The sequence below is a fragment of the Lygodium microphyllum genome, chromosome 24, assembly GCF_053477565.2.
Source record: "Lygodium microphyllum isolate KBCC chromosome 24, Lygodium_microphyllum_v1.1.10, whole genome shotgun sequence".
Taxonomy (NCBI): Eukaryota; Viridiplantae; Streptophyta; class Polypodiopsida; order Schizaeales; family Lygodiaceae; genus Lygodium; species Lygodium microphyllum.
In genome coordinates, this window is record NC_141158.1 from 23,396,843 (window position 1) to 23,413,098 (window position 16,256).

Sequence of the window (16,256 nt, forward strand, 5' to 3'; positions counted from 1 at the left end):
TTTAGCAACACCTCTGCAAGTGATACAAATGCGAGTACATGCAAATACAAACTTACCATCCAACTAGATCCAATTTATTCATCTTGGAGAAGTATACATCGTCGAGTACTAACAGATAAGATAGAGGCCAATAGATTGCGAACTCAAGGAAAGAAACATATAGATTTGTGGGTAGATGGAAATATTTATCCAAAGGATCCTTCAACAGGTAAACCTCCTAATTTTTTAAATATTCATGACTACGTGAGATATGTTGGGGAAGGTTATAATGGGATGCTTGGGTATTGTAAAAGCTTACACTCTGCATCTTACACATACATGGCTCAGATGAATGAAATGAGAAAATCATTATTTATTACAGAGACAAGCATTTTGGAGCTAAAAAATAAGATTGACATTTTGGAAAATGCTAATAAGTCATTACAAGACAAGTTAGCACATTTAAAGAAAACTCCAATAGGATTAAGAGAGAGAAAGAGACCACTAAAAAATATAACTAGCTTGTGTGAGAGAGCAAAGAAAAGAAAATTGAATCTTGCAAAAAAATATGTCTTGAACATGTCGGGTATAAATATAAGTGAGAGTGAGGAGAGAATTAATTTTTTAAAAGAGACCATGAATAAGAATAATATTTCGAGGATTCTTAGGTCACCTCAAAATATGGATTTGAGAGGCCCAACTCTCAAAGAATTAGTGAAGGATTTAAAGGACACAATAAAACCAAACAAAATTGTAGAGATATGTGATACTGTGGGCATTAGTCGAAAAGGTTATCGAGCTATCTCAAGATTATGGTTTAAAAATCTAAAATGTAATAGAATAACTGCATTTGGGTTACCTCAAGCCCTAGGAGTATCGATTGCAAAGACTGGCATAAATCGTAAGATTCCACAAGTTTTTGGGGAATACATTCATATTGAAGAATCTATGCCATATGAAAAGACAAAAAGAAAATCTAGTTTTGAATACAATGTATTTAACAATATATGGGTTGATCTAAGAAGAGTGCAAATTGCAATGGTTCACATGTATAGACTCACGTTGGAGGAATGTCACGGTGTTTTAAAGTTTGTCTTAAAGTTAGATGAAGCACAGAGTCAAAAAGGACAAAAGATGGAAAGAGTCAGCATTTGCATCATGAACAGGGTATTGGAATACAGCAATGGTGGGGGTCAAGCACCAATGCATAAGTTCCAGTCTGAGATGGAGATTTGGTGGGTTGGTGCAGCTCAGGTACCAATTGAGAATCATGAAACACTGAAATGGTTGTTTACTCATACAAGTATTCCAAACATTATTAAGTCTCAAAGTGAAGGAGAAATGTTAGTTGTTGATAGGGTTGGTAATTTTAATGTGTAATGGCACATGAGCGTTGACTTGAAAACTATCAAATGTATGCTTGGAATATGTTATGGAGAAAATGCAAAATATCATTGTATTTATTGCATGGAAAGTGTTGGGTTGAAAAATTCCAAGTTGATCTTGAAGGCCGTGGAATTCCTCTTCAATAATCCCATATTCTTCCTCAGCATTCTTTGCCTTACTAAAACAAAGAGAAAGGGCATCCCCTGCTTCAATAAACTTGTTGTCCGTAATTTCAGTGTCAAGTTCAAGTAACTCTTCTTTCGATTCATTTTCGACGTCAACAATGCCATTTGCAGCATCAGAAGCCTCTGCAATGATGGCTAAACAATAATCCTCCCTAAGATTGAAGAGCCTTTGAATGTCTGCTCTAGCAGTATGTATTCTTTGTCCTTGATAGAGAAAGTTGGAAGTGAAGCAACAGTATAAAAAGAAGAGTCAGAAACAAGATCTGCATTTGCATGGTTTTCTTCAATAATGGTCTCAGCTTTGAATTGGGCAACATCTAGTTTGCTAGCAATATTTGCTTCTTGCTCAGGGTCCAAACATTCCTCTGCATCCTTGTCATTTGCTACCTCGTCCAAAAGGCAAAAGCTGGAACATTTTGGACCTTCTGATTGTTTCTCATCAAATTTCACAAGATATTTTACAAGAGAAAATGCAATGAATGCAGCTATTTTGGACATAAGCCTGCATTTCTTAGAATGAGAAGAACAAAACAAATCTGAGGTACAAAACCGGTCAAGAGAATGAGATGTACACTTTCTTGAAAACGAGTACTTCTCTGAAGGTGAGCTCCCAATAGGTATGTGAATATATTCCTTTGCATCCTTTTCAACCACTGGAAATGCAAGACTTTCAAACTCAGCAAGCTCCTCCAAGAAAAACTTCTTACATGAGTTCAAAACATGGTCAATATCCCATCCAGGGTTGAAAATATCCTTTGTAGTTCCGTAATAAGATAACTCCATGCCATTCTGAAGAAGAAAATCTAGAAGCCTTTCAGATGGAGAAACATATGTGATCTGAGACAATCCAGAAACCCTCAATGGTGACTTGCCTTTGATTGGAGTCTTCTTAGGCATTCCCACACTTGCTGCTGAACAAGGGGAGGAAGCAGTGGGAATTTCAGGGGAGAAGGCAGCACAACTAGAAGCTCTTGTTGATCTTGATGACAATCTTCTTCTTTTTTTAGAAGGGGTTACCTGCTCTTGGGATCCTACAACATCCTTAGGCTCAGACATGAGTGAAAGTACGATAACGCGCGAAAAGTGTGCAACCACTTCACAACCGATGCCTTCTTGCTTCGTATTTCCTAGTTGACGATATGATGCGAATTTGGCAAAGCGACCTCAATAACAATATCTCCTCGCTTCGTATCAATGGGTAAACAAAAACACGGAAATTCACATACGAAACCCTGAAAGTGGACCTCAACTCTAAACAAGCTTGTAAATTTGAAAAAAAAAATCATAAATGTCTGACAAGTGTGTTTATATAGATCAAAAAATATTTGCCACGTGTGATGCCACAGATAGCTACGTGGATGGCCGCGCAAAACCTAGCCAATTAAACACTGGCATGTGTCACAAACCCCGCAGTTATATAAGATCGATTGAAGCTTACGTGGCTCACTTTTCAAATCCAGAGTGTGAATACATAGCCACATCAAGATCATCCTCGCCCTATATCGGTCACCGCAATTACGGCGCGAGGAGTTGTTTTTTCAACCTACACTTAAACATAGTCGCGCCGTATCAGTAATCGCAAATACGGCGTGAGCAAGTGCTTTTTTTAACATGTGCTTCATTGTTTTCGCGCCGTATCAAACACTACAAATCTGCTCTTTTCGTTGTTTTTGCGTCGTATACTTCACCACAAATACGGCGCGAGAGGTTACTTTTTAAAGCTTTATTTCGATGCATTCACGTCATATCTGTAAAATCGTGCTTTAGCCTAAGGCAATAAGGCAAATATGATGCGAAGATTAAAATTTTTTTACCCACGGTTTGTCGCCATCGCGCCATATTGGTCATCCGCAAATACAACGCGAGAGGTGTCATTTTAAAACTTTGTTTCGATGCAGTCGCATCATATCAGTCAAAACGTGCTTTTGCTCTTTGCAAATACGACGCAAAGATTAGAATTTTTGACCCACGGTTTGTCGCTATCGCACTGTATTAGTCATCTGCAAATACGGTGCGAGGAGCTTAGATTCAAACCCGGGCTTTTTCACCTATCATGCCGTATTTGTTATTTCTCTTTGGGCATTTTTTACTCATAGTTTTTAAATGTTCTTACAAGTCTCATTTTTTTGCAGGTTCATGGCTAGGACAAAGCAGACTGCAAGGAAGGTATATATAGACAGCAAAGAGAGTGAGGAGGAGACAAGGCTTTCAACTTCTCAATATTTCCATCCTGAGATCCCACCTACCCCTGGTTGCTCTCAGTCTCTTGCCATGGAATCTAAACAATCTAGTGCAGAGACAGTGTCTTCTCCTGCCCAGAGTCAGCTTCATCTTGTACAGTCCTACCCTACAACAACAGCTAAGTTTCCAACCACCCTTGGAGCCCCTATTCAACAAACAGAGCAACCTGGACCCTCCTATCCCCATGGAGAAGAAGAATCTTCCAAGCCGAAGAGAAAAAGAAAGTCTAGAATTTTTTATGTTAAAAAATGTTTTAGTGAGATAAGGAAGGCACAAAGAGCCACACAGCATGTGATTCCAAAGACAGCATTTATTAGGGTTGTCAAAGATATTTCTTTTAGATTATCAAGGATGTCCACTGAAGTTGGCATGCAAAAAAAATGGCAGCTTGCAGCCATTCTTTGCCTTCAGGAGGTTGCTGAAGACTTCGTTATTGATTTTATGAACGCTGCTTACATTGCTGATGTCCACGCTCATAGAATGAATTTGATGAATAAAGACTTTAGTATGGTTAGCAGAATTAGGTATAGGCTCGACAAGGTATTGAGGCCTTTGCCCACTTACTGATAAAAAAGCATTTGAGATCCTTAATGTTCCTCCAAAATTGTCTAGGAGAGCGAAACAGCTAGTGATTGAGGACGTGACACATTTACACCCTGCAAAGACCACCTCCGAACAAGTGTCTACCTATCAAGAACCTAAAGAAGTCACCCATTAAGAACGACCACAAGAGATTATAGAGTCAAAGGATGAAGTTTGCAAGAGAAAAATCGATGTCCTTGGTCTTGTCAATCTAAAGAGAATGGATGAGGTATACGGGCAAATGGTTGTGAATGTCTCTTGCACTTCTTTAGAAGACTATCTTAGTATTTCCCTTGAGGACAAAGGAATGTTTGTTAAGAAAGAAGTTGTCAGATTCAGTAGTCTTTTGTTGCATAAGGTAAGGATTTTTGGCTCAAATTTTTTTAATTGAACAATAGTGTTGTTTTGTTCATTGCAATTGACATTCATTTGGTTTTGCTTTTGGTTTTAGGGCGCTGATTTCTTCTCTTAGCCAAGAAATCTCTAAAACTATATTTATCGTTGATCCACTGTTATCAGTGGAATTGTTTTCAAAATCTCCTTCAAACCTAGAATTATTTTTCAGATCGTTTGATCCAATTACAAACTACCATATTTTTTTTCCTTACGTTGAAAGGTATGCAATTTTGCAAAGGGTTTAATGTATACTTCTTTATACTATGCATTTTTTATTAACATTTTACTTTGCAGAGGACATTGGAGCTTAATATACATTGATATTTTCACTCGAGAAATGATCCTTATGAACTCTCTAAGGGGTATCCACGGTCAAGAAAAAATGTGCGTTGAATACAAATCCTCACTTTTTGGTTTATTGTTTATTTTATTTATTGTACTTTTTTTATAACATATTTCCATTGACAGTGTTGGGAGGTTGGTGGTAACCTTTTTGGATACTACATATGAGGATATTGCTGATCCTCAAAAACCATATAGTTTTCTGTAACAAGAAGTACCCTTACAAAATGATGCGTATTCTTGTGGATGGAGAGTAATTTCAAATGTTTGTAGGACAATAGATTCAAAGATTCTCAAAAATTAATGGGGTTAATGTAAGTATCTTTCACATTCTGTTTTAAGCAATGTTATTAGATTTTGAGCAACAACATTATTATCAATTTCTTTGTTTTTACTCCCTACAAGTATGAACTGTCACTCACCTTACAAACTTATTACAATTTTCCTTGCAGTGCAAAGATTACCTCGATTCATACACATGGTGGATAAGAGAGAGATGTATTGAGTTAATTTTGGATAGGGCAATCATGCCAGTTGACCCCGACTCTCCTCCACATAATTCCTTAACTAAGAGTAAGGCAAAAGGCAAGTCATCTAGAAAGACAAGTAAGGCAAGCTCCACAAAGACAAAAATGCCAACACTTTCTCATCCATCTTCTCATCTACCCCCTCAAGAGAAGAGGGCCCGTGTCCAAGTTAAATTCTTCAACCAACAAAAAAAAAAGCCACTCCAACAGCAAGATCTATCTTTTCAAAAAGTGACGAAGAAGTTACAATGATGAAAGAAGACAAATAAATACAAATGGCAAGATCTTTGTATATCTACACTTCAATTTTGTAACTCTTCATTCAATAAAAAACTTTTTTTCCAATGTAATGTTTTCAATTTTATGGCTCGAAGCTTACAATTGAAGGAGGCAAGCAACTCATACAAGAGAAAAAGCATTCAGCTATTTTCCCTACTACTTTACCGTTTACTTTGAACTTATATTCTGGGGATGTACAGTCTAGCATCTCCAAGGTACTCCTTACATCTTTAAGATTCCAATTGGAAGTGATATTTATTTCCTTTTCTATAACTTGCACCTTAAGATTGAAGGGCATGCAATTTGTATCTGAATCCAAGGGAATCCACATGCCTAGTTTAAGTTTGTATCTCCTATAATCAAAACCCAAAGCAAGAGTTTGTCGTGCTATATTATAGCACAGAGACAAGGATTGGGGGCATACAATACACCTCATGGTGTCGCCCTTATGGTCAACATCTCTAGATTTCCAAAGCTTCCCTATAATGTTATCTAGTTTTGCGTTTGCAAAATTTCTACTTAGCCAGGATACTTTTGTTCTCTGTAAGTTTGCTATTTTGAAGCAACCCACAAAGATATGTAAGGGGATAAACCATGACAGGCGTATTCTTCTTGAGATCCTTCCAGTTGTCATGGACTTTTGAATATCTTGACATATTTTGAATTTAAAACTATGCATGGTTGCCTTACCAGGAACCTCCCAAATAAGAGAGGAGAGACTTGGCAATGGCAAATCCTCGATATGTCCATATGTACCCTCTTTAGATGGAACCACATATTGTGCATAATATATAAAAATTCTTCTCTCACTGAAAGAACTGACTGTCTCATCAGCATATATAATGTCCAAAAATGCCTTATGAATCACATTCAAAGTTCCACTCAAACTCTCCATAGGTTGCCATTCAATACTTGTTGATGGAAATATATCTACAACGAAGAATTCAAAATTAATACTTGCTTAAATTAAAAATAAAATCAAATATGTCATCAACTTAAGACTTACAATGTGTTTGCTTGCAAACACGTTCATTAGGAGATAAGTGCGTATCCCTGGCTATATAAACACGTTGCACTTTAACTAACCACCCTTCATGCGTAATTTTGAAAGCAATGATACGCCCTTTCCAGTGATGTTTTATATCCTCTCTTTTTCTTCTTTTGACCTTGTGAGAGCCTTTGTAAGAGGGCAACATGGTCACCCAATCATTTATGTAAAAGGTTTTGGGCTCCCATTTTTCGTCTACCCCTTGGCCATAGACAATGCAAGAGTTTACTAAACGAGACGGACGCCTAGAGAAAAGCGCTCATTGAGAAAGGCAAATGAGCAAAGAAAGAAGCTCACCGAGAAAGACGAAAGAGCAAAGAAGAAATAGTGAAAAGACTAATGAAAATATAGTCGGGGCGCCAAAAGCTCCCAACTTTCTAAAAAGTTAGTATTAACTTCACAACATCGTTATCATAACTGGTTTTGTTAGACCATCAAAACATGTTAGAGTTTGGAGATTTTGGCTAAAAGAGAGAAGAGAACCACGGAGTTCACTCTACTGTCTCCAAAAAGGAGGAGACAAGAATACCATATTCTTGCACATGTGGCAAACTCTCTTTGGCCCTTTCCTTAATTCCGTGATTAACAAAAGTGCATTTTTTGAAGCGTTTTTGGCCCTAATGTGCTATCTTATATCTTAGATTGAAGGTTAACATAAATATTGGGCATTGATTTGCTTTGCAATCATAGGACAAGATTTTTGCGCCTAAGGTAATATAGTCAATATGCTTGTTAATTTTGTTTGAAATTTCATTTGGATTGGAACTAGGAGTCGATCGATACATGAAAAAGCCAAGAAAGATCCCCATCTCTCCATAAACTTGTTTATTAGTGATGGGGGCGGGGGGTAGAATACAATGGTAGGCACGAGCATCGGCCACCCAAAAGCGAAGTCGCTCATGGTGGGGGGGGATGGTAAGTCTCTCCTATATAAAAAAGAAGTTACTTAAAAAATATTTTTTAATAGTGAAAAGGGGCAAGGTAGATGATGTGCATGGGGGGGGGCAAAACCTATGGCCCCCCCCATTCATTCATGGTGGAAGGGGACCAAGTTTTTGGGCCCCACCATTGCCACAATGTGTTTTTGAATATGGCCCCCCTCCATCAGAGCCTAAAGTTCTTTTCAAATGGGTAGGAGACCTCGGGGGAGGGGGGGGGGGGGGGGGGGGCAACTCTTTGGCCCTATAAGCCCTACCCATTCATGGTGGGAGGACCCAAGCCTCCTCCCCCCCCCCCCCCCCCCCCCGCCCGCCCAACCACCACCCCCTAACCCCTATCATCTCCCCCCTTGTCATGGTGGGCGCATAAGACAATGGTAGGCGCTAGCATCTATTGCCCAAAAGCGAAGTCATTTATACCAGGGGGGAGACGATAAGCTTTCCCCTACAATATATATATATATATATATATATATATATATATATATATATATATATATATATATATATATATATATATATATTAATAAAATGGTGAAAAGGGCAAGGCAAACAATGTGTAGGGGAGGGGGGTGGGGTGCAACATAACCTTTTAGGGGGGCCCACAGCCATGTTGGAAACACAGATTTAGAGCTATGCTAGCTATGGTGGACGGAGGTTATAAACATACAACATGACTGAGATAAAGAATTGAAACTCAAGTGAATTAGGTTCCAAGATAGATTAACTTGGACTTATAAACACAATCTTGAGTGACACAGAATGATAGTACCATTACATTGAAATGAGTGTCAAGTACATGCTTATATAGCTTTTTTGGATAGTACCACTCTTCCTCTTTGTGCTTATGGGATTTTGGACATCTCTTTTGGAGCATACAACTTTTGTCATCTCTCTTATACAAAGCCTCTTCTAGGCATACATCATTTGATTTCTCAACAAGCCACCCCACCCATTCACGATGGAAGGGGACCAAGCCTTTGGGCTGCACCATTACCATAATGTGTTTTTGAATATGGTTCCCCTCCCTTAGAGCCTTAAAAGGTTCTTTTCAAATGGGCGGGAGACTTGGGGGGGGGGGGGGGGGGGGGGGGGGGACCAAGGCTTTGGGCCCCACCATCACCATAATTTGTTTTTGAATAGGTATCCCTCCCCTAGAGCCTAAAAAGTTCTTTTCAAAAAGGCGGGAGATTGGACCGAAAGGGGGAGGGGGGAAGGCAACCCTTTAGGCCTATGGGCCCCACTCATTGTTTAAACTATATCTTTCTTGACTAGTGGTAGTACCATAATATTACATCAAGATATTCCATGCATCTTATGGTATCTTGCAGTTCATAATTTGCATTACCATGGCATCTGAAATACATGATGAGACGGTGAGTGTGAAACTCTGCAGGCTGTCTCCATCCAAGCATGATGTGCCCTCAGCTATTCAACAGATGGTCAAGTCTTGTCAAGAAACTTAGGCTCAACTTCAACACCTATTACCAAATCCCAATAGCCTTTTCTAATGAGAAAGTTCTCCATGCGAAATTTCCAAATATCATAATTGTTATTATCCAACTTCTAACCCACTATCTATGTGATGTTGTCTAGCCTTTTAGCATTTGCCATGATGACAGCTCTATGTATTTACTACAATCTTAAAAAATCAGTGCTTGACTCCCTATAAACCAAGTTAATATTTAACTGATCAAGATGTTTGTATAGCATCCAAGCAACACCCATACATATGTTTGTACTCTACAATCAATTTAGTTTAGCTCATCTAAACATGATGCAAACATGGGAGCCCCAAAACCTTCATTCAAGTTGCATAAATAAATCATTGTTGAAGTAGAACAGTTTCAGTCCATTAACTTTATGGCAGTAAATCCTTTATATTAGCCAGTAATTTTCATCTCAAAAGCATATCAACCATTTTCAAACATAAGTCATAACATTTGGGGGTGATAACAATACATGAGAGTTTCATTGACTGCATAATAGACATGTAGGCACCATGAATCAATTTGCTTTGCAATCATAGGATAAGATTTTTTCTCCTTAGGTAATACAATCGGTATACTTGGTAATTTTGTTCGAAACTTAATTTGGATTAGAACTAGGAGTTGATCAATACATGAAAAAGCCAAGAAAGATCCCCATCTCTCCATAAACTTGTTTATTAATGGTGGTTATTTTTAAAATATCTTTTAATACGATGGTGAAAAGGGGCAAGGCAGATAATGTGCAAGGGGGAGGGGGGTGGGGCAAAACCTTTTAGGGGGGACCAAGCCTTTGGGCCCCACCATTACCATAATGTCTTTTTGAATACTATTCCCCTCTCCCAGAGCCCAAACAAGTTCTTTTCAAATGGGCAAGAGACTTGGGGGCGCAGAGGGGGGGGGGGGGGGGCGGGGGGGATTGTAAAAAACACGGATCTAGAGCATGGCTATGGTAGCTAGAAGACATAGAGTTGAAGATAGAATATCACACAAGTGAATTAGGTTCCAAGATTGAGACTTGGACTCATAAACACAGTCTTGTGTGGTTGGACAATGACTCATACACTTGACTGAAAGGACAAAAGTGCCATCATATTGCTTTCAAAATGAAAGGAAAGTACAATGCTTTATAACTTCAGGATAGGTCCACTTTTCTGCTTTGTGCTTATGGGATTTTGGATAGCCTGGATATTGTTTGCCCAAACCGCTCCATACAAAGAGGCTACACTAGGTGTGATTGCCTAAATCTCAACACCCCTTCTCAATCACAACCTAAAAGGCACAAAGTGTGTAGAGGCTTTAGTGAGTCACCACCTATAAAGTGTGGGCACACCACAAACAAGGAAAACACCAGAGGCTATCACAAAAAAGGCTAAGTGTGGGCACAAAAAACATGGTGGATATCTAGAGGTTGTAACAAGGGCCTCGCAAAGTGTACAGAGATTGTAATGCCAGGCTACATGAGGAGTTTACAAAGCTTATAACAGAAGCATTAGGGCAAGGTTATACAAGGCTTTAAAAAAGTCCATCAGAAAATTGGAAATAGAAGGACTCGTTAGGATTGCCCTTCTGTTCTTGATGGTCTTCTTCTTCTTCTTCTTCTTCCTTTGCTCCATGATCTTCTTTTCTTCTTCCAATAGAGAGGTCTTAATGTCAACCAATTTAGGGTTTGGCACATTGATTAAAGTGGTTGAAACATTATCATAATCAGGAGGCAAACTTTTTAGCAAGACACCAATACATATATCTTCATCCATTTTCAGATTTATTTCTGCAACCGGGTCAGAAGACTTTCCATGTAGTTCAGATGATATGCCAGGGATGTATTAGGCCTCATGTTCAGTCTAAAGAATTCAATTAGCAATCCATACTTGGAAGACTTTGACTGGGCACCAAATAATGTGTCCAATCTATCCTAGGTGTCATGGGATGTGTCACAGGCATCCACAGGATGAATGTAACTGTCATCCAACCAACTCAAGCTTTATAATGACTTGAGCCTTATCATCTCCTTTTTGCCAAGCAACTGCAAGAGTTGTATCCTGAGGCTTCTTCTCTTGTCCATTGGTGATGGCCCATATGCCCTCCTTCATCAAGATGAGCTTGATGCGGGTTTGCCAGGTGTGAAACACCCGACTCCTTTGAAGTGACATGTAGGTGAATCTTTGCCCATGTTGGAGTAGCAGCAAATCAACACCAAATTCTCAAATTTGAGTAGCAAAAGAGTTGATATTGAGTGTGTTAACAAGCACAAGTGCCAAAAAGCACTAGGTTAGTATCAAGAGATACTACCTACGAAGAACTAGATGTCAAGATTGATGATGATTCTTTGATGCTTGTATTGTAACTTGAGTCCCCTCCTTGCTAGTTTGATGCCCAAATGTTTGTTGGGAACTGAGATCAAAGTGGTAGTAACTCTAGTAGGTGAAGTTAAAGTGTTTTACGAGCTTGAAGGAACTTGGCTATGGCTGCCCCTTTAGGGTTTCAAGACAAGGGCCTGATTTTTCACTTATTGTAGCTCACAGAGATGGCCATTTTGAAAACCCTTTCAGTGGGAGAGAGCTTAGGTGAAGAGCTTCCAAAGCCCTATGGTCTCGGTAGGAATCACGCTGCGTGGAGAGAAAACAACTGTACGAATGGAACTAGGCATAGATCAAGGAGCGACTCCAAATTCACACAATGCTAGACCACCAATGTCTATGATTGAGGTGTCAAGAGGAAGTGCCCTGAGGTCAGGAAGATATGCCCATAAGAAAGCTTTAGCTGAGATGGCATAGTTGAAGAGATTCAAAAGCTCCAAGGTGGATAGGCTATGCCTGCCACAAGGTGAAAAATGAAAAAATGAAGTTGAAAATGAAGTCATGAGCAGACACTGAGTTGAACTGAGGTTGAGAGACTGAGAGAGTAGAGAGAAGAGCTAAGTTGAGCTCAGCCATACTCAACTAAGCTTTGATACCATGTGAAAAACATGGATCTAGAGCACGGCTACGGTGGCTTGAAGACATAGAGTGGAAGATAGAATGTCACACAAGTGAATTAGGTTCCAAAATTGAGACTTGTACTCATAAACACAGTCTTGTGTGGTTGGACAATGACTCAGACACTTCACTGAAAGGACAAAAGTACCATCATATTGCTTTCAAAATGAAAGGAAGTACAATGCTTTATAGCTTCAAGATAGGTCCACTTTTCTATTTTGTGCTTATGGGATTTTGGATAGCCTGCATATCCTTTATCCAAACTACTCCATACAAAGAGACAACATTAGGTGTGATTGCCTAAATCTCAACAGAAGGGGGGGAGTGGGGGTTTCCCTACCCATGCATGGGCAAGTTTGGGGGCCCCCATAACCTTTTTAAAAATTATTTCAAATGGGAGGTCCATAGGTACCCCTGCCCAGGCCAAGCCTTTGGGCCCTCTAATACAAAAAAAACATCTTTATTATAGCCTTCAAAGCAAGAGGCATAATCATTACCAACATCATCATCCCTTCCTTCTTTGCTACCCCCTTCTTTCTCTCTAACCCCCTTTTTGGCTTCATCCATCATAATTGCAATACCATCAAAAGAAAGGAAGAATGGTTGAGAAGAAGGAATAACCACTAAGGAAAATGAGAAGAGCCACCAACACAAGAGGAAGCACCCCTAGGAAGAGGAGGCAGAGTCGTCACAAGAGAAGTAGAAGAGTTGCAAGCAACCACTAGTGGGCAAGGTAGAATTTTATTTTGGATTGTATACAACTTATTACAATTTGAGTGTTGGCAATGTTTAGTTTGGCTAGGTGTTATGCATTTCAGAGAAAAAAGTGAGGAGAAAGGGACATTAACATCCTGTAGGTGACCTTCATGCATCACCTTGCATGTGCTACATTTAATGAGGTCAAAGTGATGGCAGTTTTCATTACTTAAATCTTTGTGAGTTCAAATTTTTTAGTCTTTGTGTACACTACATAGTGCACTCCACTGTGCACTTCTTATTAGATGTGCTTATTCCTACCGCATCAAAATAATCTTCAAAAATCTCAATCCAGACTTCAACATTATTCTCAACATTAGGTCCCTTTCTCGTGGATTCAAGCAACTTAATTTTCTTCAAGAGAAATTTCTTTTCTTCGAGCTCAACATTCCTGATTGCAAAAGGTGCTTGGAAATCAAGATCATTTGATTTATGTTATTTCTTTTAGGATACCTTCAACATTTCGCAAGTGTAGCACACTAGTGCACTAGCCTTATACATGTGCATAAGCACACATGCAGGCACATGTAGGAGTGCACCCCATAGTCCAACCTAGTGCTCACATTCACAAGAAAGAACCTTGCTCCTTGCACTTTAATTAGTGCACACATCCCTTAGAACACATAATGCAATCACATACCTTTGCACACAGTGCACATCACCACATGTTAGCGCACACGTCCATTCATGTGCACGTGCACTTACCCCACCCTAGTGCACATCACACTTGCACGACATATCATCTCTTGCATAATAGCGCACATGAGCACTTAGCCTTCCACTCAATACACCACAATTGTGCACTATAGTGCCAAAAAACCTTGATGCACTTGTATCATCCTCATCCTTGCACATCAATCCTAATGCATGGCACTATGCATCTTGGCTAAGAACACTCCACTTAGTGAATTCCACATGCGTTGTTTCACACAATATCTTAGTGCACACATTGCACCCTACATCCTAGTGCACTTACCAAACTTGCATACTAACCCATTCTTGCATTTAGCCCATGAAACTTGCACTAGTCACATCCTTACACACTAGCCTTTACCGCTAGTTCACCCACATAGAACCTAGGGCACCCCATTGTATTCTAGGACATAATACCTCAATCCTAGTGCATTTGCAGTAGCAAGCTACTTAGCCACACTATCATAATGCACTTGGATTGTGCACTAGGCTTACACACTAATGCACACAATGTGGATTCCCAAGTACATTACCCTCACGTGCACAAGTGCACACGTGTACTAGTGTAACCAATGTACTTTGTGTTCATAAAGAAATATTATTGGAGTTGTTTTTATTGAGTAAATTAGCATTAACATATGAGACTTTTTTGTTAATGCATGACTTAATTTTGGTGGCTCAATGCCTGTCTTGGGACGTAAATGAGAACTTGAGCACTTTGAAGTCTTTGTTTCTAAAAAGATCCATTGTCCTATTTAAGAGCATTGATGAGAGCCCTTGGACACAATCATAGTCTCCTTCACATTGGCCAAGGTCTTATGTTTGATGCTTGCCCACCTATAATCCACATGCAAACTAAGCAAGTACATATGCACAGCATGCACATGGGATCAACCTTACAAAAGGTCAAAAACTCTTTGAAGCAACATTTGTACTTGTCAAAAGAGAACTTGCATGTTGATAAACTTTGTTCATTATACACTTTTAAGAGGACCCATCCTTACCAAATCTGCTTTAAATTGTGTTACTAGATTAGCCCACATCATAGTTTTTCGCAACAAACCAAACCGCCACATTACAACCTTGCTTTAGCAAAAGCTAGATATTCTATATCTCACTTTTACCATATTCATATATCAATACATTATCCACCCATGCAACCATATTGTTGCCCACTAATGCAAACAATTATTCACAATAGACATTCTACACTTCTTTTCTTGCCAAAGAAGTGAGTGGTCTTATATGAGAGAGTGGTTGTTGATGTCACCATAAGGCAAGATTCCTTGAGCCACTTGTGTCAACTAGCAAGGATAAACCAAAATCATCCCTTCTCTATCAAAATAACTTGCAAAAAGTCCACGGATGGGAGCTCCCTCTGAAGCACTCAAAATGTCTCAAAAATCGATTCTCCAATGTTGAGATTTGACTATCGCAATTTAAAAATGCCAATTATTAACACATCAAAGCATGACTATCATGCATTACCACCATAAAAAAGTTTGGGAAAATTCCTAAGACTTTTGAAGTTGGTATGCTCAAAGTAAAAGGACATGCTACATGTATTCATGATCCCTTAAGCATACAAACTCCAAAGTCATTCAATAAAATTTGATAAGCCATGTGTCCTTGTGTTTCAAAAGCTAAAAGAAGCTAAAAATTGGGGTTGACAAGTACAAAAACTCTCCCAAACTCTCTAACAATGTGATAATAAGCAAATTATCTAGAATTCCATCTTGATGGGCATCATCCAACATCTCAATTCCAAAGCTCAAATTTTAGTTTTCACAAAATTTTCCGTGCAAACTTGAGTCCATACCGCCTATCACGGTGTAGCCCACTTTATTAAAAAGGTCACCCCATCTTTTCAAGAAATTTTTGTAAGGCAAGCTTGACAACTTATAAAATGGCCATTGGTCCATGTTAGAATCATTGCATGCATAAGGACTTGACCTCCCTTCTCTCCACTTCCACGCCACCCATGGACCTCCCACTCCTCTCTCTCTCTCTCTCTCTCTCTCTCTCATACCATAGATATAGTTAGCCCTCAATATCACTTGAAGACAATTATCAGCTTCTTCTACTCTGATCTCAAACCATGGATATATCATATACATGCCCTTGATTTGCTCTTCTACAAACTGATGACAAGCAAATGCTTGAAATGAAACTCTTAGTTGATAAAGTTCTATTGAATTGCTCGACTGATCTAGTAGATCTTCTACCTTGTTTTCTTGCGACAATTGTCAGCTAAAAATTACTTGCATGATCTAGAGTTTCTTGATTTCAACATCAATTACCCTTAAAGTAGTGCTGAATGGATGAAAACAAATTTACTAAATGACGGGAAGACACAACCCAAAAAAAAAAGAGTTTTAGTAGAGGATGGATGGAAATCAATCACTAAATGAGGGCAACACGAGAACCAACAGAGAACGA